Source organism: Arachis ipaensis, chromosome B4 (assembly GCF_059453495.1).
Source record: "Arachis ipaensis isolate K30076 ecotype BB chromosome B4, ASM5945349v1, whole genome shotgun sequence".
Classification (NCBI taxonomy): domain Eukaryota; kingdom Viridiplantae; phylum Streptophyta; class Magnoliopsida; order Fabales; family Fabaceae; genus Arachis; species Arachis ipaensis.
Genome location: NC_142439.1, coordinates 62,592,501 through 62,615,318, shown reverse-complemented (window position 1 = coordinate 62,615,318; position 22,818 = coordinate 62,592,501).

The window sequence follows — 22,818 nt, the reverse complement described above, 5'->3', positions numbered from 1 at the left end:
CCTCGTTCTTTAAATGACGCTATCTCGAGGAGGACACCTAAAGGTGAGCCGTAATAGCCTCATCTTTGGCAAGCTCCTCCGGTTTTTTTCACAGTTTTTTTCCAGATTTTTTTTTCTGGTTTTTATTTTTTATTTTTTATTTTTTATTTTTTTTATTTTTTTACCTTCCGCTGACCCTCGTTCTTTAAATGACGCTATCCCGAGGAGGACACCTAAAGGCGAGCCGTAATGGCCTCATCTTTGGCAAGCTCCTCCGGTTTTTTTCACAGTTTTTTTCCAGATTTATTTATTTTTTTTTTTATTTTTTTTTTTTACGTTCTGCTGACCCTCGTTCTTTAAATGACGCTATCCCGAGGAGGACACCTAAAGGTGAGCCGTAATAGCCTCATCTTTGGCAAGCTCCTCCAGTTTTTTTTCACAGTTTTTTTCCAGATTTTTTTTTTCAGTTTTTTTTTTTTTTTTTATTTACGTTCTGCTGACCCTCGTTCTTTAAATGACGCTATCCCGAGGAGGACACCGAAAGGCGAGCCGTAATGGCCTCATCTTTGGCAAGCTCCTCCGATTTTTTTCACAGTTTTTTTCCAGATTTTTTTTTTTTTTTTTTTACCTTCTGCTGACATTCGTTCTTTAAATGACGCTATCCCGAGGAGGACACCTAAAGGCGAGCCGTAATGGCCTCATCTTTGGCAAGCTCCTCCGGTTTTTTTGCAGATTTATTTTTTTTTTTTTTTTTTTTTTTTTTTTTTTACGTTCTGCTGACCCTCGTTCTTTAAATGATGCTATCCCGAGGAGGACACCTAAAGGCGAGCCGTAATGGCCTCATCTTTGGCAAGCTCCTCCGGTTTTTTTCACAGTTTTTTTCCAGATTTTTCTTTTTTTTTTTTTTTTTTTTTTTTTTTTTTTTTTTACGTTCTGCTGACCCTCGTTCTTTAAATGACGCTATCCCGAGGAGGACACCTAAAGGTGAGCCGTAATAGCCTCATCTTTAGCAAGCTCCTCCGGTTTTTTTTCACAGTTTTTTTTCCAGATTTTTTTTTCGATTTTTTTTTTTTTAACGTTCTGCTGACCCTCGTTCTTTAAATGACGCTATCCCGAGGAGGACACCGAAAGGCGAGCCGTAATGGTCTCATCTTTGGCAAGCTCCTCCGGTTTTTTTCAGTTTTTTTCCAGATTTTTTTTCCGGTTTTTTTTCAGATTTTTTTTTCCGGTTTTTTTTTTTTTTTTTTTTTTTGCCTTCCGCTGACCCTCGTTCTTTAAATGACGCTATCCCGAGGAGGACACCTAAAGGTGAGCCTTAATAGCCTCATCTTTGGCAAGCTCCTCCGGTTTTTTTTCACAGTTTTTTTCCAGATTTCTTTTTCCGTTTTTTTTTTTTTTTTTTTTTTATTTTACGTTCTGCTGACCCTCGTTCTTTAAATGACGCTATCCCAAGGAGGACACCGAAAGGCGAGCCGTAATGGCCTCATCTTTGGCAAGCTCCTCCGGTTTTTTTCACAGTTTTTTTCCAGATTTATTTATTTATTTATTTATTTATTTATTTATTTATTTATTTATTTTTTTTTTTTTTTTTTTTTTACGTTCTGCTGACCCTCGTTCTTTAAATGACGCTATCCCGAGGAGGACACCTAAAGGTGAGCCGTAATAGCCTCATCTTTGGCAAGCTCCTCCGGTTTTTTTTCACAGTTTTTTTTCCAGATTTTTTTTTCGATTTTTTTTTTTTTTAACGTTCTGCTGACCCTCGTTCTTTAAATGACGCTATCCCGAGGAGGACACCGAAAGGCGAGCCGTAATGGTCTCATCTTTGGCAAGCTCCTCCGGTTTTTTTCAGTTTTTTTCCAGATTTTTTTTCCGGTTTTTTTTCAGATTTTTTTTCCGGTTTTTTTTTTTTTTTTTTTTTTTTGCCTTCCGCTGACCCTCGTTCTTTAAATGACGCTATCCCGAGGAGGACACCTAAAGGTGAGCCTTAATAGCCTCATCTTTGGCAAGCTCCTCCGGTTTTTTTTCACAGTTTTTTTCCAGATTTCTTTTTCCGTTTTTTTTTTTTTTTTTTTTATTTTACGTTCTGCTGACCCTCGTTCTTTAAATGACGCTATCCCAAGGAGGACACCGAAAGGCGAGCCGTAATGGCCTCATCTTTGGCAAGCTCCTCCGGTTTTTTTCACAGTTTTTTTCCAGATTTATTTATTTATTTATTTATTTATTTATTTATTTATTTATTTTTTTTTTTTTTACGTTCTGCTGACCCTCGTTCTTTAAATGACGCTATCCCGAGGAGGACACCTAAAGGTGAGCCGTAATAGCATCATCTTTGGCAAGCTCCTCCGGTTTTTTTTCACAGTTTTTTTCCAGATTTTTTTTTTCGGTTTTTTTTTTTTTTTTTATTTACGTTCTGCTGACCCTCGTTCTTTAAATGACGCTATCCCGAGGAGGACACCGAAAGGCGAGCCGTAATGGCCTCATCTTTGGCAAGCTCCTCCGATTTTTTTCACAGTTTTTTTCCAGATTTTTTTTTTTTTTTTTTTTTTACCTTCTGCTGACCCTCGTTCTTTAAATGACGCTATCTCGAGGAGGACACCTAAAGGTGAGCCGTAATAGCCTCATCTTTGGCAAGCTCCTCCGGTTTTTTTCACAGTTTTTTTCCAGATTTTTTTTTCTGGTTTTTATTTTTTATTTTTTATTTTTTATTTTTTATTTTTTTTTTACCTTCCGCTGACCCTCGTTCTTTAAATGACGCTATCCCGAGGAGGACACCTAAAGGCGAGCCGTAATGGCCTCATCTTTGTCAAGCTCCTCCGGTTTTTTTCACAGTTTTTTTCCAGATTTATTTATTTTTTATTTTTTATTTTTTTTTTTTTACGTTCTGCTGACCCTCGTTCTTTAAATGACGCTATCCCGAGGAGGACACCTAAAGGTGAGCCGTAATAGCCTCATCTTTGGCAAGCTCCTCCAGTTTTTTTTCACAGTTTTTTTCCAGATTTTTTTTTTCGGTTTTTTTTTTTTTTTTATTTACGTTCTGCTGACCCTCGTTCTTTAAATGACGCTATCCCGAGGAGGACACCGAAAGGCGAGCCGTAATGGCCTCATCTTTGGCAAGCTCCTCCGATTTTTTTCACAGTTTTTTTCCAGATTTTTTTTTTTTTTTTTTTTTTTTACCTTCTGCTGACCCTCGTTCTTTAAATGACGCTATCCCGAGGAGGACACCTAAAGGTGAGCCGTAATAGCCTCATCTTTGGCAAGCTCCTCCGGTTTTTTTCACAGTTTTTTTTCCATATTTTTTTTTCGTTTTTTTTTTTTTTTTTTTTTTTTTTTTTTTTTTTTTTTTTTTTTTTTTTTTTTTTTTACCTTCCGCTGACCCTCGTTCTTTAGGGGGCTAACGTTGGCGCAAACGTTGGCCTTCCTCCTTTGTGATTCAAGTGCCAACGTTAGCCTCCAAGTTAGGGGGCTAACGTTGGCGCAAACGTTGGTGCCCAGGGGAGAAACTCTCAAGTTCCAACGTTAGCCTCCAAGTTAGGGGGCTAACGTTGGAGCTAACGTTGGCCACTTCCAGGGAGTGATTTACATGCCCAACGTTAGCCTCCAAGTTAGGGGGCTAACGTTGGGGCTAACTTCATGCAACCCGGTTCAATTTTCACTTATTCCATTGTCCTTTCTTCACTCCTAGCCATTCCTCTTTGCTTCAACCTTTCTCCAAGCCTTCTTCACCTATCATTGATCAACCAAACTAATCAAAGCTTTGCTCAAAATCATGAGGTATTCAATCTTCCACAATATGCAACAAATATAGTTCAAAACCTCATGAAATGGCATGAATTCACATATGGTTGGTTCAATCAAGGGAAACATGAAAATCTACTCAATTAGCTTGCTTGTAGCTCAAGAAAGTGCATAATTCTAATGAAAACTAAAGAAAAAGACTAGCTAAAATGGGCTAGGATGACTTGTCATCACAACACCAAACTTAAAGCTTGCTTGTCCCCAAGCAAGAAATGAATTATTAAGAAGAAAGAATGAAATGGAAGAGGAAGTTCATGCTATCAGAGTGTTATTGATAGTTCATGGGGTTTTATGTGGATATGCAAATGCTCACTTCTTATTGACTCCTAGGCCTAGAAAGTCTCCTTCAAGCTTCAAGTGACATACTGCTATGACCTCTCATTATTCCTTTATCCTTGGCTTTTACTTTATTCACAAGCTTTATTTGAGTGTCATGTGTAGCAAGTTCATTTTCTTTTCTTTATACTTGACACATTATTCACCACAGACACTTGGCTCACATTCCTTCTTAAAACATTGATGCCCAGCACCTCTTTGGCTACTAAATGTTTTGTAGTTAGGTTGCTCTTGATAATGGATTTTCAGCTGATGATCCCGGGTTAGTTAACCCAAGTCACCAAGTGTTGAGACACTCCTAAGAGCTTACTAATCCAAGCAGATCCTAGTACAAAAACATCACAGGCATATATTTCAAAGTTCAAGCTATTGGTGTCCAGCTTTATTTCTTTTTGTTTTTCTTTTGTTTTGCCACTTTTTGGCTCTCTTTGTTCTTTCTTTCTTTTTGTTTTTCTTTCTAACCAAGGAATTCAATTCAATTGAGATTCATAGACAGTAGGCCACTCTCTACTTAGAAGGAGATATCCTAGCTCTTTATTCACTAAAAGTGAGTTATTATACAATCACACACACACCACCACTTACTTTTATTCCACTTCTAACTAACAGAGACTATTATTCTTCACATTCAAACTGTTCTTTTATTGAATTAAAAGATGCAGGGGATAACACATGCTTTTTGTTAAGTGAAAATGAACACACAAGCCAACATAAAAACCAGCCTACAAAAACATAATTGATGCATACTACACTAACAGTTTCTGTTAAAATGGGCATATTCATACTTCCAAATTAGAGCAATTCAATACTGATGGAGTTAAATGACAATACAACCTCTTGGTGGCTCCTTCTTCTTTCATCTCAGCTAATGGTGAGTAGTCCTCCCAGAAGAGTGATTGATTTTCTGCAGTGTTAATGGAAGTTGCTTGTTTCTCAAGCCCTTATGTGATTTGTTAGTGTGCAAGACTTTCTTGTAGGCGTTTGAACTTACTTTGGTGTGTGAACACCAAACTTAGTCTCTTGCCATGTTTCTTATCCATACCCATATGTGAAAGCGTAAATCTTTGCTAAAGGTAATAAAACTGAAAACTAGAAACAGACAATGCTTAAATGATTTGTCAGATTGCTTGGAGCTGGTAACTCTTTATATAAAAAGTGAGAATGTGCTTTTAAGTAAGATTTTGGTGGAACACCAAACTTAGAGTCCTTCATTCTCTCTTAATATGTTTTGGTGTGAAACACCAAACTTAGCTCCTTGCAATACATACCACTCATTTAACCTTTTTATTGAAATAACTATGAAAAGAAAACTACCTCAGGTTGGGTTGCCTCCCAACAAGCGCTCTTTTATTGTCACTAGCTTGACATTCTCTCCCTTTTTTATGGCGGTTGATGACTGTAGTGCCTCAACTTGTCCCCTCTGATCGTGAGCTTCTTCTTTGTTCCTTGGTGCTCTATCTCAGCATGTTCTAGTGATAATATTTTGCTCACAGTATAGTAATCGTTAGTCTGTTGGTCTGTTCCTAGTTGTTGATAGACTAACTGCACTTTGTCACCTTTGGAGAGCCCTTCTGTTGGAATTTTTTTGTTCTTCCACCCTTTTTTGATTCTGTTTTTGTTTTTCTTCCTTCCTTTTGTTAATCTTTCTTCTTTGAAAACAGGCTCCCTTTTGAAATTCCTTTTCTTAGTTGCCAATACTACAATGTTCCCTTGAGCTTCTTCATTACTTTGCACAGTCTCTTTCTCTTTTTGGCCTGCTGTATCATCTATCTCTTGCTTGGGAGGGCAGTTGTTGTTTGTCTTGTTGATTTCCTCCCTCCACTGCAGATTCTCCTTGTCTGTTTCTGTACCATCCTTCTTTTCATTACTGTTCTGTGTTTCTGGTAGTACACTCAGAGTGATACTTTCATTATGCATCCTGAGGGTTAATTCTCCTTGCTCTATGTCTATGATGGCCCTAGCAGTGGCTAAGAACGGTCTTCCCAGTATAATGGAGTCGCCCTCATCCTGATTCGAATCCAGGATCACAAAATCTGCAGGGAAGATGAATCTATCTACCTTGACTAGAAGGTTCTCAATTATACCACTGGGGCATATCACTGATTTGTCCACCAATTCTAGAGACATCTGTACTGGTCTTACCTCTTTTATGCCTAACTTTTTCACTAGAGAGGCAGGCATCAGATTGATACTAGCTCCCAAGTCACACATCGCCTTCTTGATGGTCATACTGCCAATGGCGCAGGGTAGAAAGAAACTCCCAGGGTCCTCGAGTTTGGGAGGAAGTCCCTTCTGGATTAGTGCTCTGCATTCCTCAGTGAGCAGTACAGTTTCATTAACTTGCCAACTCCTCTTCTTGTTGATAAGTTCCTTCAAGAACTTTGCGTACAGGGGAATTTGCTCAAGTGCTTCAGCTAAGGGCATATTGATCTCTAACTTCTTGAAGATTTCAAGAAATTTTGGGAAGTGTTGGTCCTTAGTCTCCTTGTTGAACCTTTGAGGGTATGGCAAGGGAGGAGTGAAGTTATTTCCCTGCCTTTGGTCCTTAGTTGGCCCTTCAATTACTTCCTTTCCCTTTCTTGATTTTTGTGGCTGATCTTCTTTTTCTTGAACTTGATTCTGAGTTGGCTTGCTTGCTGCCTCCTTCTTGTCATTGACTTTCTCTTCTTCAGCTTGTTTCTTGTCACTTTCCTTTGGCTTCTTGGTTGCTTCTTCATTTTTCACCAAGACTTTTCCACTCCTCAATTGTATTGCCTTGCATTCTTCCTTAGGATTTGGGATTGTGTCACTCGGCAGTGAGCTTGAAGGTTTCTCAACAGAAATCTGTTTGGAGATTTGCCCAATTTGCCTCTCTAGGCTCTTCATGGAGGCTTCATGGTTCTTGGTTGTCATTTCTTGGTGTTTCCACATTTTGTCTATCAAGGTTTCCAAGTTGGTGAGTCTTTGAGATTCAGGTGATGCTTGTGGTGGGTTGTTAGATGTGGATGGTGGATGGTAGGCATTTTGGTTGGTGGGTTGGTTATTAGATTGGTAGTGGTTGGGGTTGGGGTAGTTGTTTTGAGGTTTTCTGTAGGGGTTTTGGTTAGTTTGCTGCTGGTTGTGATTTTGGTTGTTTCTTGGATTGTGTTGATTTGAGTTCCTCTGCCATGGTTGTTGGTTTTGGGTATGGTTATCTCCCCATCTGAGGTTTGGGTGGTTCTTCCAGGATGGATTGTATGTGTCACCATACACTTCATTTGGTCCTTGGTTGTGCATATACTGAACTTGCTCTTGTTGTTGTTCTTCTTGAGTTTCTTCACTCTGTCCCCATGTGGTTGATGGTTGGCTAGTGTTGACTGCTGCAACTTGGAGACTATCAATCCTCTTGGCCATTTGCTCAAATTGTTGTTGAATTTGCTGCTGCATCATCTTGTTTTGGGCTAGGATTGAATCCACTCCTTCTAGTTCCATTACTCCTCTTCTTTGTGATGGTTGGCGGCTTCTTTGATGAGCAAAGAAATATTGATTGTTGGCCACCATATCCACAAGATTCTGAGCTTCCTCAGCAGTTTTCATTAGTTGTAGTGAACCTCCAGCAGAATGATCTAATGCCTCCTGAGATTTCAATGTCAGGCCTTCATAGAAATTTTGCAGCACGTCCCATTCATTGAACATCTCTGGAGGACACTTTCTGATTAAGGCTTTGTACCTTTCCCATGCTTCATACAAGGATTCAGCATCTAATTGTGTGAATGTCTGCACCTCAGTTTTCAGCCTGATGACTCTCTGGGGTGGATAGAATTTGGCTAGAAATTTAGTCACCAAGTCATCCCAACTAGTGATACTTGCTTGGGGAAAAGTTTCAAGCCATTGTGCAGCCTTATCCCTTAATGAGAACGGGAATAGCAGAAGCTTGTAGGTTTCAGGATTCACACCATTGGATTTGACAGTGTCACAGATCCTCAAGAAGGTAGATAGATGTTGATTTGGATCCTCCAATGGTCCTCCTCCAAATGAGCAGTTGTTCTGGACCAATGTGATGAGTTGTGGCTTCAGTTCAAAGTTATTTGCATTGACATTAGGGGTGAGAATGCTGCTTCCACAATGTCTAGCATTTGCAAAAGTATAGGAAGCCAATACTCTCCTCTGTTGTGGTGGATTATTAACTCCTTCTCCTGGATTAGATGTATCTCCTTCCATCTCGTGGTATTCTTCCTCAGATTCTTCTTCTCCAACAATATTTTTCCCTCTTTCGGCTCTTCTTATCCTTCTAAGAGTTCTCTGATCAGCTTCAGATAACACAGGAGCGGATCTCCCTGTACTTGACATACAAACAATACAAAAGAAACCCCAGCAAGATCACTTCAATCTACTGCTAGAATGAAGTTTAGTTTAAGCAAAAATTCAAACAGTTAGTGGGTTAATCAAAAGTTAATGAAAAATAAAGAAAAAGTGCTTGATCTAGATTACCACCTCGCTTAATCATTGTCAATCTAGTCAATCCCCGGCAACGGCGCCAAAAACTTGATGAGCTATTTTGGTGAGAAACGAATTTCTACCAAAACACCCAAAACTAGCCGGCAAGTGTACCGGGTCGTATCAAGTAATAAAAACTCACGGGAGTGAGGTCGATCCCACAGGGATTGAAGGATTGAGCAATTTTAGTTTAGTGGTTGATTTAGTCAAGCGAATCAAGTGTTGGTTGGGTGATTTGTGATTTGCAGAATGTAAATTGCATGAAATCAAAGAGAGCGGGAAAGTAAATTGCTGAAACTTAAAGAACAAGAAATCAAATAGCAGAAACTTAAAGTGCAAGAAATGTAAATTGCGGAATCTTAAAGTGCAAGAAATGTAAATTGCTTGAAATGTAAAGGGGATTGGGATGTGGATTTGCAGAATTTAAACAAGGAAAAACTAAATTGCATCAAACAGAAGAAGGAAAAGGGAATTGGGATTGAACCGGATCTTATAACAGCAAAGTAAATGAACAATGAAAGCATTAAACAGAGAATTGAAATGAGAATTTAGATCTCAGGACCCAGAGACTAGAAAACCAAGTCTAGATCTCAATGCCTTCCTAGATCCAACAAGAACAATAGCAAGGAAATTGTAAATTGCAAAGAAAAGAGATGAAGAACAATAAACCGGAAATGAAATTCAGTAAATAAAGCAGAGAGATCCAAGATTGAGATTGAAACAGAATTTCTTCAATTCTCCAATCCAAGATCCAAGACAAAATGTAAAATGAAATTGAAAGCAATGAAAACAAGAAATTAAAGTTCACTCAAGTTCAAAAGCTCTCCGAAAACTATATTGAAAATTCTAAAAGGAAAGCTCCAAAGGAAAACTCTCCAGCCAAGCTCCCCCAATAACTTGAATTCTATCCTATTTATACACTTTCCAAAATGATCTTCAAGCCTTGAGTTGGGCCTTTGTTCTTGGTGGAATTGGGTTGAAAGAGGCCTTGGTTGATTGCTCTTGAAGATTGAAGAAGAACCGAAGTGAACCAATTGAACCGGTTTTTGAAGTTGGCCAAAGTTAGTCTCAACGTTAGGGTCAAAGTTAGGGGTCTAACTTTGCCCCTAACTTTTCATAGCAGCAAGCTTGATTTCCTGGTTTGGACGTTGGTGCCAACGTTAGGGGTCTAACTTTGACCCTAACGTTGGCAATGCTTATTGCTAGTGGCGCCAACGTTAGCCTCCAAGTTAGGGGGCTAACGTTGGCGCAAACGTTGGCCTTCCTCCTTTGTGATTCAAGTGCCAACGTTAGCCTCCAAGTTAGGGGGCTAACGTTGGCGCAAACGTTGGTGCCCAGGGGAGAAACTCTCAAGTTCCAACGTTAGCCTCCAAGTTAGGGGGCTAACGTTGGAGCTAACGTTGGCCACTTCCAGGGAGTGATTTACATGCCCAACGTTAGCCTCCAAGTTAGGGGGCTAACGTTGGGGCTAACTTCATGCAACCCGGTTCAATTTTCACTTATTCCATTGTCCTTTCTTCACTCCTAGCCATTCCTCTTTGCTTCAACCTTTCTCCAAGCCTTCTTCACCTATCATTGATCAACCAAACTAATCAAAGCTTTGCTCAAAATCATGAGGTATTCAATCTTCCACAATATGCAACAAATATAGTTCAAAACCTCATGAAATGGCATGAATTCACATATGGTTGGTTCAATCAAGGGAAACATGAAAATCTACTCAATTAGCTTGCTTGTAGCTCAAGAAAGTGCATAATTCTAATGAAAACTAAAGAAAAAGACTAGCTAAAATGGGCTAGGATGACTTGTCATCAGCTATCCCGAGGAGGACACCTAAAGGCGAGCCGTAATGGCCTCATCTTTGGCAAGCTCCTCCGGTTTTTTTCACAGTTTTTTTCCAGATTTTTTTTTTTTTTTTTTTTTTACGTTCTGCTGACCCTCGTTCTTTAAATGACGCTATCCCGAGGAGGACACCTAAAGGTGAGCCGTAATAGCCTCATCTTTGGCAAGCTCCTCCGGTTTTTTTTTCGCAGTTTTTTTTCCAGATTTTTTTTTCGATTTTTTTTTTTTTTTAACGTTCTGCTGACCCTCGTTTTTTAAATGACGCTATCCCGAGGAGGACACCGAAAGGCGAGCCGTAATGGTCTCATCTTTGGCAAGCTCCTCCGGTTTTTTTCACAGTTTTTTTCCAGATTTTTTTTTTTTTTTACGTTCTGCTGACCCTCGTTCTTTAAATGACGCTATCCCGAGGAGGACACCGAAAGGCGAGCCGTAATGGCCTCATCTTTGGCAAGCTCCTCCGGTTTTTTTCACAATTTTTTTCCAGTTTTTTTTTTTTTTTTTTTTTAACGTTCTGCTGACCCTCGTTCTTTAAATGACGCTATCCCGAGGAGGACACCTAAAGGCGAGCCGTAATGGCCTCATCTTTGGCAAGCTCCTCCGGTTTTTTTCACAATTTTATTTTCCAGATTTTTTTCCCGTTTTTTTTTTTTTTTTTTTTTTTTTTTTTTTTTTTTTTTTTTTTTTTTTTTTTTACCTTCCGCTGACCCTCGTTCTTTAAATGACGCTATCCCGAGGAGGACACCTAAAGGCGAGCCGTAATGGCCTCATCTTTGGCAAGCTCCTCCGGTTTTTTTCACAGTTTTTTTCCAGATTTTTTTTTTTTTTTTTTTTACGTTCTGCTGACCCTCGTTCTTTAAATGACGCTATCCCAATGAGGACACCTAAGGGTGAGCCGTAATAGCCTCATCTTTGGCAAGCTCCTCCGGTTTTTTTTTCATAGTTTTTTTTCCAGATTTTTTTTTCGATTTTTTTTTTTTTAACGTTCTGCTGACCCTCGTTCTTTAAATGACGCTATCCCGAGGAGGACACCGAAAGGCTAGCCGTAATGGCCTCATCTTTGGCAAGCTCCTCCGATTTTTTTCACAGTTTTTTTCCAGATTTTTTTTTTTTTTTTTTTTTTTACCTTCCGCTGACCCTCGTTCTTTAAATGACGCTCTCCCGAGGAAGACACCTAAAGGTGAGCCTTAATGGCCTCATCTTTGGCAAGCTCCTCCGATTTTTTTCACAGTTTTTTTCCAGATTTTTTTTTCCGGTTTTTTTTTTTTTTTTTTTTTTTTTTTTTTTTTTTACCTTCCGCTGACCCTCATTCTTTAAATGACGCTATCCCGAGGAGGACACCTAAAGGCGAGCCGTAATGGCCTCATCTTTGGCAAGCTCCTCCGGTTTTTTTCACAGTTTTTTTCCAGATTTTTTTTTTCTTTTTTTTTTTTTACGTTCTGCTGACCCTCGTTCTTTAAATGACGCTATCCCGAGGAGGACACCTAAAGGTGAGCCGTAATAGCCTCATCTTTGGCAAGCTCCTCCGGTTTTTTTTCACAGTTTTTTTCGAGATTTTTTTTTTCCGGTTTTTTTTTTTTTATTTTTTATTTACGTTCTGCTGACCCTCGTTCTTTAAATGACCCTATCCCGAGGAGGACACCGAAAGGCGAGCCGTAATGGCCTCATCTTTGGCAAGCTCCTCCGATTTTTTTCACAGTTTTTTTCCAGATTTTTTTTTTTTTTTACCTTCCGCTGACCCTCGTTCTTTAAATGACGCTATCCCGAGGAGGACACCTAAAGGTGAGCCTTAATGGCCTCATCTTTGGCAAGCTCCTCCGGTTTTTTTCACAGTTTTTTTCCAGATTTTTTTTTTTTTTTTTACGTTCTGCTGACCCTCGTTCTTTAAATGACGCTATCCCGAGGAGGACACCTAAAGGTGAGCCGTAATAGCCTCATCTTTGGCAAGCTCCTCCGGTTTTTTTCACAGTTTTTTTTCCATATTTTTTTTTTTGGTTTTTTTTTTTTTTTTTTTTTTTACGTTCTGCTGAGCCTCGTTCTTTAAATGACGCTATCCCGAGGAGGACACCGAAAGGCGAGCCGTAATGGCCTCATCTTTGGCAAGCTCCTCCGGTTTTTTTCACAGTTTTATTTTATAGATTTTTTTCCGGTTTTTTTTTTTTTTTTTTTTTTTTTTTTTTTTTTACCTTCCGCTGACCCTCGTTCTTTAAATGACGGTATCCCGAGGAGGACACCTAAAGGCGAGCCGTAATGGCCTCATCTTTGGCAAGCTCCTCCGGTTTTTTTCACAGTTTTTTTTCAGATATTTTTTTTTTTTTTTTTTTTTTTTTTTTTTTTTTTACGTTCTGCTGACCCTCGTTCTTTAAATGACGCTATCCCGAGGAGGACACCTAAAGGTGAGCCGTAATACCCTCATCTTTGGCAAGCTCCTCCGGTTTTTTTTCACAGTTTTTTTTCCAGATTTTTTTTTCGATTTTTTTTTTTTTTAACGTTCTGCTGACCCTCGTTCTTTAAATGACGCTATCCCGAGGAGGACACCGAAAGGCGAGCCGTAACGGTCTCATCTTTGGCAAGCTCCTCCGGTTTTTTTCACAGTTTTTTTCCAGATTTTTTTTCCGGTTTTTTTTCAGATTTTTTTTTCCGATTTTTTTTTTTTTTACCTTCCGCTGACCCTCGTTCTTTAAATGACGCTATCCCGAGGAGGACACCTAAAGGTGAGCCTTAATAGCCTCATCTTTGGCAAGCTCCTCCGGTTTTTTTTCACAGTTTTTTTCCAGATTTTTTTTTTCGGTTTTTTTTTTTTTTTTTTTATTACGTTCTGCTGACCCTCGTTCTTTAAATGACGCTATCCCGAGGAGGACACCGAAAGGCGAGCCGTAATGGCCTCATCTTTGGCAAGCTCCTCCGATTCTTTTCACAGTTTTTTTCCAGATTTTTTTTTTTTTTTTTTTTTTTACCTTCCGCTGACCCTCGTTCTTTAAATGACGCTATCCCGAGGAGGACACCTAAAGGTGAGCCTTAATGGCCTCATCTTTGGCAAGCTCCTCCGATTTTTTTCACAGTTTTTTTCCAGATTTTTTTTTCGGGTTTTTTTTTTTTTTTTACCTTCCACTGACCCTCGTTCTTTAAATGACGCTATCCCGAGGAGGACACCTAAAGGCGAGCCGTAATGGCCTCATCTATGGCAAGCTCCTCCGGTTTTTTTCACAGTTTTTTTCCAGATTATTTATTTTTTTTTTTTTTTTAACGTTCCGCTGACCCTCGTTCTTTAAATGACGCTATCCCGAGGAGGACACCTAAAGGCGAGCCGTAATGGCCTCATCTTTGGCAAGCTCCTCCGGTTTTTTTTCACAGTTTTTTTTCCAGATTTTTTTTTTTCGGTTTTTTTTTTTTTTTTTTTTTTTTTTACGTTCTGCTGACCCTCGTTCTTTAAATGACGCTATCCCGAGGAGGACACCTAAAGGTGAGCCGTAATAGCCTCATCTTTGGCAAGCTCCTCCGGTTTTTTTTCACAGTTTTTTTTCCAGATTTTTTTTTCGATTTTTTTTTTTTAACGTTCTGCTGACCCTCGTTCTTTAAATGACGCTATCCCGAGGAGGACACCGAATGGCGAGCCGTAATGGTCTCATCTTTGGCAAGCTCCTCCGGTTTTTTTCACAGTTTTTTTCCAGATTTTTTTTTCGGTTTTTTTTCAGATTTTTTTTTCCGGTTTTGTTTTTTTTTTTTTTTTTTTTACCTTCCGCTGACCCTCGTTCTTTAAATGACGCTATCCCGAGGAGGACACCTAAAGGTGAGCCTTAATAGCCTCATCTTTGGCAAGCTCCTCCGGTTTTTTTTCACAGTTTTTTTCCAGATTTCTTTTTCCGTTTTTTTTTTTTTTTTTTTTATTTTACGTTCTGCTGACCCTCGTTCTTTAAATGACGCTATCCCGAGGAGGACACCGAAAGGCGAGCCGTAATGGCCTCATCTTTGGCAAGCTCCTCCGATTTTTTTCACAGTTTTTTTCCAGATTTTTTTTTTTTTTTTTTTTTACCTTCTGCTGAACCTCGTTCTTTAAATGACGCTATCCCGAGGAGGACACCTAAAGGTGAGCCGTAATAGCCTCATCTTTGGCAAGCTCCTCCGGTTTTTTTCACAGTTATTTTTCCATATTTTTTTTTTTTTTTTTTTTTTTTTTTTTTTTTTTTTTTTTTTTTTACCTTCCGCTGACCCTCGTTCTTTAAATGACGCTATCCCGAGGAGGACACCTAAAGGCGAGCCGTAATGGCCTCATCTTTGGCAAGCTCCTCCGGTTTTTTTCACAGTTTTTTTCCAGATTTATTTTTTTTTTTTATTTTTTTTGTACGTTCTGCTGACCCTCGTTCTTTAAATGACGCTATCCCGAGGAGGACACCTAAAGGTGAGCCGTAATAGACTCATCTTTGGCAAGCTCCTCCGGTTTTTTTTCACAGTTTTTTTCCAGATTTTTTTTTTCGGTTTTTTTTTTTATTTACGTTCTGCTGACCGTCGTTCTTTAAATGACGCTATCCCGAGGAGGACACCGAAAGGCGAGCCGTAATGGCCTCATCTTTGGCAAGCTCCTCCGGTTTTTTTCACAGTTTTTTTTCCAGATTTTTTTTTTCGGTTTTTTTTTTTTTTTTTTTTTTTTTTTTTTTAACGTTCTGCTGAGCCTCGTTCTTTAAATGACGCTATCCCGAGGAGGACACCGAAAGGCGAGCCATAATGGCCTCATCTTTGGCAAGCTCCTCCGGTTTTTTTCACAATTTTATTTTCCAGATTTTTTTTCCGGTTTTTTTTTTTTTTTTTACCTTCCGCTGACCCTCGTTCTTTAAATGACGCTATCCCGAGGAGGACACCTAAAGGCGAGCCGTAATGGCCTCATCTTTGGCAAGCTCCTCCGGTTTTTTTCACAGTTTTTTTCCATATTTTTTTTTTTTTTTTTACGTTCTGCTGACCCTCGTTCTTTAAATGACGCTATCCCGAGGAGGACAGCTAAAGGTGAGCCTTAATAGCCTCATCTTTGGCAAGCTCCTCCGGTTTTTTTTCACAGTTTTTTTTCCAGATTTTTTTTTCGATTTTTTTTTTTTAACGTTCTGCTGACCCTCGTTCTTTAAATAACGCTATCCCGAGGAGGACACCGAAAGGCGAGCCGTAATGGTCTCATCTTTGGCAAGCTCCTCCGGTTTTTTTCACAGTTTTTTTCCAGATTTTTTTTTCAGTTTTTTTTCAGATTTTTTTTTCCGGTTTTTTTTTTTTTTTTTTACCTTCCGCTGACCCTCGTTCTTTAAATGACGCTATCCCGAGGAGGACACCTAAAGGTAAGCCTTAATAGCCTCATCTTTGGCAAGCTCCTCCGGTTTTTTTTCACAGTTTTTTTCCAGATTTCTTTTTCCGTTTTTTTTTTTTTTTTTTTATTTTACGTTCTGCTGACCCTCGTTCTTTAAATGACGCTATCCCGAGGAGGACACCGAAAGGCGAGCCGTAATGGCCTCATCTTTGGCAAGCTCCTCCGATTTTTTTCACAGTTTTTTTCCAGATTTTTTTTTTTTTTTTTACCTTCCGCTGACCCTCGTTCTTTAAATGACGCTCTCCCGAGGAAGACACCTAAAGGTGAGCCTTAATGGCCTCATCTTTGGCAAGCTCCTCCGATTTTTTTCACAGTTTTTTTCCAGTTTTTTTTTTCCGGTTTTTTTTTTTTTTTTTTTTTTTTTTTTTTTTTTTTTTTTTTTTTTTTTTTACCTTCCACTGACCCTCGTTCTTTAAATGACGCTATCCCGAGGAGGACACCTAAAGGCGAGCCGTAATGGCCTCATCTATGGCAAGCTCCTCCGGTTTTTTTCACAGTTTTTTTCCAGATTATTTTTTTTTTTTTTTTTTTAACGTTCCGCTGACCCTCGTTCTTTAAATGACGCTATCCCGAGGAGGACACCTAAAGGCGAGCCGTAATGGCCTCATCTTTGGCAAGCTCCTCCGGTTTTTTTTCACAGTTTTTTTTCCAGATTTTTTTTTTTCGGTTTTTTTTTTTTTTTTTTTTTTACGTTCTGCTGACCCTCGTTCTTTAAATGACGCTATCCCGAGGAGGACACCTAAAGGTGAGCCGTAATAGCCTCATCTTTGGCAAGCTCCTCCGGTTTTTTTTCACAGTTTTTTTTCCAGATTTTTTTTTCGATTTTTTTTTTTAACGTTCTGCTGACCCTCGTTCTTTAAATGACGCTATCCCGAGGAGGACACCGAATGGCGAGCCGTAATGGTCTCATCTTTGGCAAGCTCCTCCGGTTTTTTTCACAGTTTTTTTCCAGATTTTTTTTTCGGTTTTTTTTCAGATTTTTTTTTCCGGTTTTGTTTTTTTTTTTTTTTTTTTTACCTTCCGCTGACCCTCGTTCTTTAAATGACGCTATCCCGAGGAGGACACCTAAAGGTGAGCCTTAATAGCCTCATCTTTGGCAAGCTCCTCCGGTTTTTTTTCACAGTTTTTTTCCAGATTTCTTTTTCCGTTTTTTTTTTTTTTTTTTATTTTACGTTCTGCTGACCCTCGTTCTTTAAATGACGCTATCCCGAGGAGGACACCGAAAGGCGAGCCGTAATGGCCTCATCTTTGGCAAGCTCCTCCGATTTTTTTCACAGTTTTTTTCCAGATTTTTTTTTTTTTTTTTTTTACCTTCTGCTGACCCTCGTTCTTTAAATGACGCTATCCCGAGGAGGACACCTAAAGGTGAGCCGTAATAGCCTCATCTTTGGCAAGCTCCTCCGGTTTTTTTCACAGTTATTTTTCCATATTTTTTTTTTCGGTTTTTTTTTTTTTTTTTTTTTTTTTTTTTTTTTTTTTTACCTTCCGCTGACCCTCGTTCTTTAAATGACGCTATCCCGAGGAGGACACCTAAAGGCGAGCCGTAATGGCCTCATCTTTGGCAAGCTCCTCCGGTTTTTTTCACAGTTTTTTTCCAGATTTATTTTTTTTTTTTTTTTTTTTTGTACGTTCTGCTGACCCTCGTTCTTTAAATGACGCTATCCCGAGGAGGACACCTAAAGGTGAGCCGTAATAGACTCATCTTTGGCAAGCTCCTCCGGTTTTTTTTCACAGTTTTTTTCCAGATTTTTTTTTTCGGTTTTTTTTTTTATTTACGTTCTGCTGACCCTCGTTCTTTAAATGACGCTATCCCGAGGAGGACACCGAAAGGCGAGCCGTAATGGCCTCATCTTTGGCAAGCTCCTCCGGTTTTTTTCACAGTTTTTTTTCCAGATTTTTTTTTTCGGTTTTTTTTTTTTTTTTTTTTTTTTTTTTTTAACGTTCTGCTGAGCCTCGTTCTTTAAATGACGCTATCCCGAGGAGGACACCGAAAGGCGAGCCATAATGGCCTCATCTTTGGCAAGCTCCTCCGGTTTTTTTCACAATTTTATTTTCCAGATTTTTTTTCCGGTTTTTTTTTTTTTTTTTACCTTCCGCTGACCCTCGTTCTTTAAATGACGCTATCCCGAGGAGGACACCTAAAGGCGAGCCGTAATGGCCTCATCTTTGGCAAGCTCCTCCGGTTTTTTTCACAGTTTTTTTCCATATTTTTTTTTTTTTTTTTACGTTCTGCTGACCCTCGTTCTTTAAATGACGCTATCCCGAGGAGGACAGCTAAAGGTGAGCCTTAATAGCCTCATCTTTGGCAAGCTCCTCCGGTTTTTTTTCACAGTTTTTTTTCCAGATTTTTTTTTCGATTTTTTTTTTTTAACGTTCTGCTGACCCTCGTTCTTTAAATAACGCTATCCCGAGGAGGACACCGAAAGGCGAGCCGTAATGGTCTCATCTTTGGCAAGCTCCTCCGGTTTTTTTCACAGTTTTTTTCCAGATTTTTTTTTCAGTTTTTTTTCAGATTTTTTTTTCCGGTTTTTTTTTTTTTTTTTTACCTTCCGCTGACCCTCGTTCTTTAAATGACGCTATCCCGAGGAGGACACCTAAAGGTAAGCCTTAATAGCCTCATCTTTGGCAAGCTCCTCCGGTTTTTTTTCACAGTTTTTTTCCAGATTTCTTTTTCCGTTTTTTTTTTTTTTTTTTTATTTTACGTTCTGCTGACCCTCGTTCTTTAAATGACGCTATCCCGAGGAGGACACCGAAAGGCGAGCCGTAATGGCCTCATCTTTGGCAAGCTCCTCCGATTTTTTTCACAGTTTTTTTCCAGATTTTTTTTTTTTTTTTTACCTTCCGCTGACCCTCGTTCTTTAAATGACGCTCTCCCGAGGAAGACACCTAAAGGTGAGCCTTAATGGCCTCATCTTTGGCAAGCTCCTCCGATTTTTTTCACAGTTTTTTTCCAGTTTTTTTTTTCCGGTTTTTTTTTTTTTTTTTTTTTTTTTTTTTTTTTTTTTTTTTTTTTTTTTTACCTTCCACTGACCCTCGTTCTTTAAATGACGCTATCCCGAGGAGGACACCTAAAGGCGAGCCGTAATGGCCTCATCTATGGCAAGCTCCTCCGGTTTTTTTCACAGTTTTTTTCCAGATTATTTTTTTTTTTTTTTTTTTAACGTTCCGCTGACCCTCGTTCTTTAAATGACGCTATCCCGAGGAGGACACCTAAAGGCGAGCCGTAATGGCCTCATCTTTGGCAAGCTCCTCCGGTTTTTTTTCACAGTTTTTTTTCCAGATTTTTTTTTTTCGGTTTTTTTTTTTTTTTTTTTTTTACGTTCTGCTGACCCTCGTTCTTTAAATGACGCTATCCCGAGGAGGACACCTAAAGGTGAGCCGTAATAGCCTCATCTTTGGCAAGCTCCTCCGGTTTTTTTTCACAGTTTTTTTTCCAGATTTTTTTTTCGATTTTTTTTTTTTAACGTTCTGCTGACCCTCGTTCTTTAAATGACGCTATCCCGAGGAGGACACCGAATGGCGAGCCGTAATGGTCTCATCTTTGGCAAGCTCCTCCGGTTTTTTTCACAGTTTTTTTCCAGATTTTTTTTTCGGTTTTTTTTCAGATTTTTTTTTCCGGTTTTGTTTTTTTTTTTTTTTTTTTTACCTTCCGCTGACCCTCGTTCTTTAAATGACGCTATCCCGAGGAGGACACCTAAAGGTGAGCCTTAATAGCCTCATCTTTGGCAAGCTCCTCCGGTTTTTTTTCACAGTTTTTTTCCAGATTTCTTTTTCCGTTTTTTTTTTTTTTTTTTATTTTACGTTCTGCTGACCCTCGTTCTTTAAATGACGCTATCCCGAGGAGGACACCGAAAGGCGAGCCGTAATGGCCTCATCTTTGGCAAGCTCCTCCGATTTTTTTCACAGTTTTTTTCCAGATTTTTTTTTTTTTTTTTTTTACCTTCTGCTGACCCTCGTTCTTTAAATGACGCTATCCCGAGGAGGACACCTAAAGGTGAGCCGTAATAGCCTCATCTTTGGCAAGCTCCTCCGGTTTTTTTCACAGTTATTTTTCCATATTTTTTTTTTCGGTTTTTTTTTTTTTTTTTTTTTTTTTTTTTTTTTTTTACCTTCCGCTGACCCTCGTTCTTTAAATGACGCTATCCCGAGGAGGACACCTAAAGGCGAGCCGTAATGGCCTCATCTTTGGCAAGCTCCTCCGGTTTTTTTCACAGTTTTTTTCCAGATTTATTTTTTTTTTTTTTTTTTTGTACGTTCTGCTGACCCTCGTTCTTTAAATGACGCTATCCCGAGGAGGACACCTAAAGGTGAGCCGTAATAGACTCATCTTTGGCAAGCTCCTCCGGTTTTTTTTCACAGTTTTTTTCCAGATTTTTTTTTTCGGTTTTTTTTTTTATTTACGTTCTGCTGACCCTCGTTCTTTAAATGACGCTATCCCGAGGAGGACACCGAAAGGCGAGCCGTAATGGCCTCATCTTTGGCAAGCTCCTCCGGTTTTTTTCACAGTTTTTTTTCCAGATTTTTTTTTTCGGTTTTTTTTTTTTTTTTTTTTTTTTTTTTTAACGTTCTGCTGAGCCTCGTTCTTTAAATGACGCTATCCCGAGGAGGACACCGAAAGGCGAGCCATAATGGCCTCATCTTTGGCAAGCTCCTCCGGTTTTTTTCACAATTTTATTTTCCAGATTTTTTTTCCGGTTTTTTTTTTTTTTTTTTACCTTCCGCTGACCCTCGTTCTTTAAATGACGCTATCCCGAGGAGGACACCTAAAGGCGAGCCGTAATGGCCTCATCTTTGGCAAGCTCCTCCTGTTTTTTTCACAGTTTTTTTCCAGATTTTTTTTTTTTTTTTTACGTTCTGCTGACCCTCGTTCTTTAAATGACGCTATCCCGAGGAGGACAGCTAAAGGTGAGCCTTAATAGCCTCATCTTTGGCAAGCTCCTCCGGTTTTTTTTCACAGTTTTTTTTCCAGATTTTTTTTTCGATTTTTTTTTTTTTAACGTTCTGCTGACCCTCGTTCTTTAAATAACGCTATCCCGAGGAGGACACCGAAAGGCGAGCCGTAATGGTCTCATCTTTGGCAAGCTCCTCCGGTTTTTTTCACAGTTTTTTTCCAGATTTTTTTTTCAGTTTTTTTCAGATTTTTTTTTCCGGTTTTTTTTTTTTTTTTTTACCTTCCGCTGACCCTCGTTCTTTAAATGACGCTATCCCGAGGAGGACACCTAAAGGTAAGCCTTAATAGCCTCATCTTTGGCAAGCTCCTCCGGTTTTTTTTCACAGTTTTTTTCCAGATTTCTTTTTCCGTTTTTTTTTTTTTTTTTTTTTATTTTACGTTCTGCTGACCCTCGTTCTTTAAATGACGCTATCCCGAGGAGGACACCGAAAGGCGAGCCGTAATGGCCTCATCTTTGGCAAGCTCCTCCGATTTTTTTCACAGTTTTTTTCCAGATTTTTTTTTTTTTTTTTACCTTCCGCTGACCCTCGTTCTTTAAATGACGCTCTCCCGAGGAAGACACCTAAAGGTGAGCCTTAATGGCCTCATCTTTGGCAAGCTCCTCCGATTTTTTTCACAGTTTTTTTCCAGTTTTTTTTTTCCGTTTTTTTTTTTTTTTTTTTTTTTTTTTTTTTTTTTACCTTCCGCTGACCCTCGTTCTTTAAATGACGCTATGCCAAGGAGGACACCTAAAGGCGAGCCGTAATGGCCTCATCTTTGGCAAGCTCCTCCGGTTTTTTTCACAGTTTTTTTCCAGATTTATTTTTTTTATTTTTATTTTTATTTTTTTTTTACGTTCTGCTGACCCTCGTTCTTTAAATGACGCTATCCCGAGGAGGACACCTAAAGGTGAGCCGTAATAGCCTCATCTTTGGCAAGCTCCTCCGGTTTTTTTTCACAGTTTTTTTCCAGATTTTTTTTTTCGGTTTTTTTTTTTTATTTACGTTCTGCTGACCCTCGTTCTTTAAATGACGCTATCCCGAGGAGGACACCGAAAGGCGAGCCGTAATGGCCTCATCTCTGGCAAGCTCCTCCGATTTTTTTCACAGTTTTTTTCCAGATTTTTTTTTTTTTTTTTTTACCTTCTGCTGACCCTCGTTCTTTAAATGACGCTATCCCGAGGAGGACACCTAAAGGTGAGCCGTAATAGCCTCATCTTTGGCAAGCTCCTCCGGTTTTTTTCACAGTTTTTTTCCATATTTTTTTTTTCGGTTTTTTTTTTTTTTTTTTTTTTTTTTTTTTTTTTTTTTTTACCTTCCGCTGACCCTCGTTCTTTAAATGACGCTATCCCGAGGAGGACACCTAAAGGCGAGCCGTAATGGCCTCATCTTTGGCAAGCTCCTCCGGTTTTTTTCACAGTTTTTTTCCAGATTTATTTATTTTTTTTTTTTTTATTTGTTTTGAACGTTCTGCTGACCCTCGTTCTTTAAATGACGCTATCCCGAGGAGGACACCTAAAGGTGAGCCGTAATAGCCTCATCTTTGGCAAGCTCCTCCGGTTTTTTTTCACAGTTTTTTTCCAGATTTTTTTTTTCGATTTTTTTTTTTTATTTACGTTCTGCTGACCCTCGTTCTTTAAATGACGCTATCCCGAGGAGGACACCGAAAGGCGAGCCGTAATGGCCTCATCTTTGGCAAGCTCCTCTGATTTTTTTCACAGTTTTTTTCCAGATTTTTTTTTTTTTTTTTTTACCTTCTGCAGACCCTCGTTCTTTAAATGACGCTATCCCGAGGAGGACACCTAAAGGTGAGCCGTAATAGCCTCATCTTTGGCAAGCTCCTCCGGTTTTTTTCACAGTTTTTTTTCCATATTTTTTTTTTCGGTTTTTTTTTTTTTTTTTTTTTTTACGTTCTGCTGAGCCTCGTTCTTTAAATGACGCTATCCCGAGGAGGACACCGAAAGGCGAGCCGTAATGGCCTCATCTTTGGCAAGCTCCTCCGGTTTTTTTCACAATTTTATTTTCCAGATTTTTTTTCCGGTTTTTTTTTTTTTTATTACCTTCCGCTGACCCTCGTTCTTTAAATGACGCTATCCCGAGGAGGACACCTAAAGGCGAGCCGTAATGGCCTCATCTTT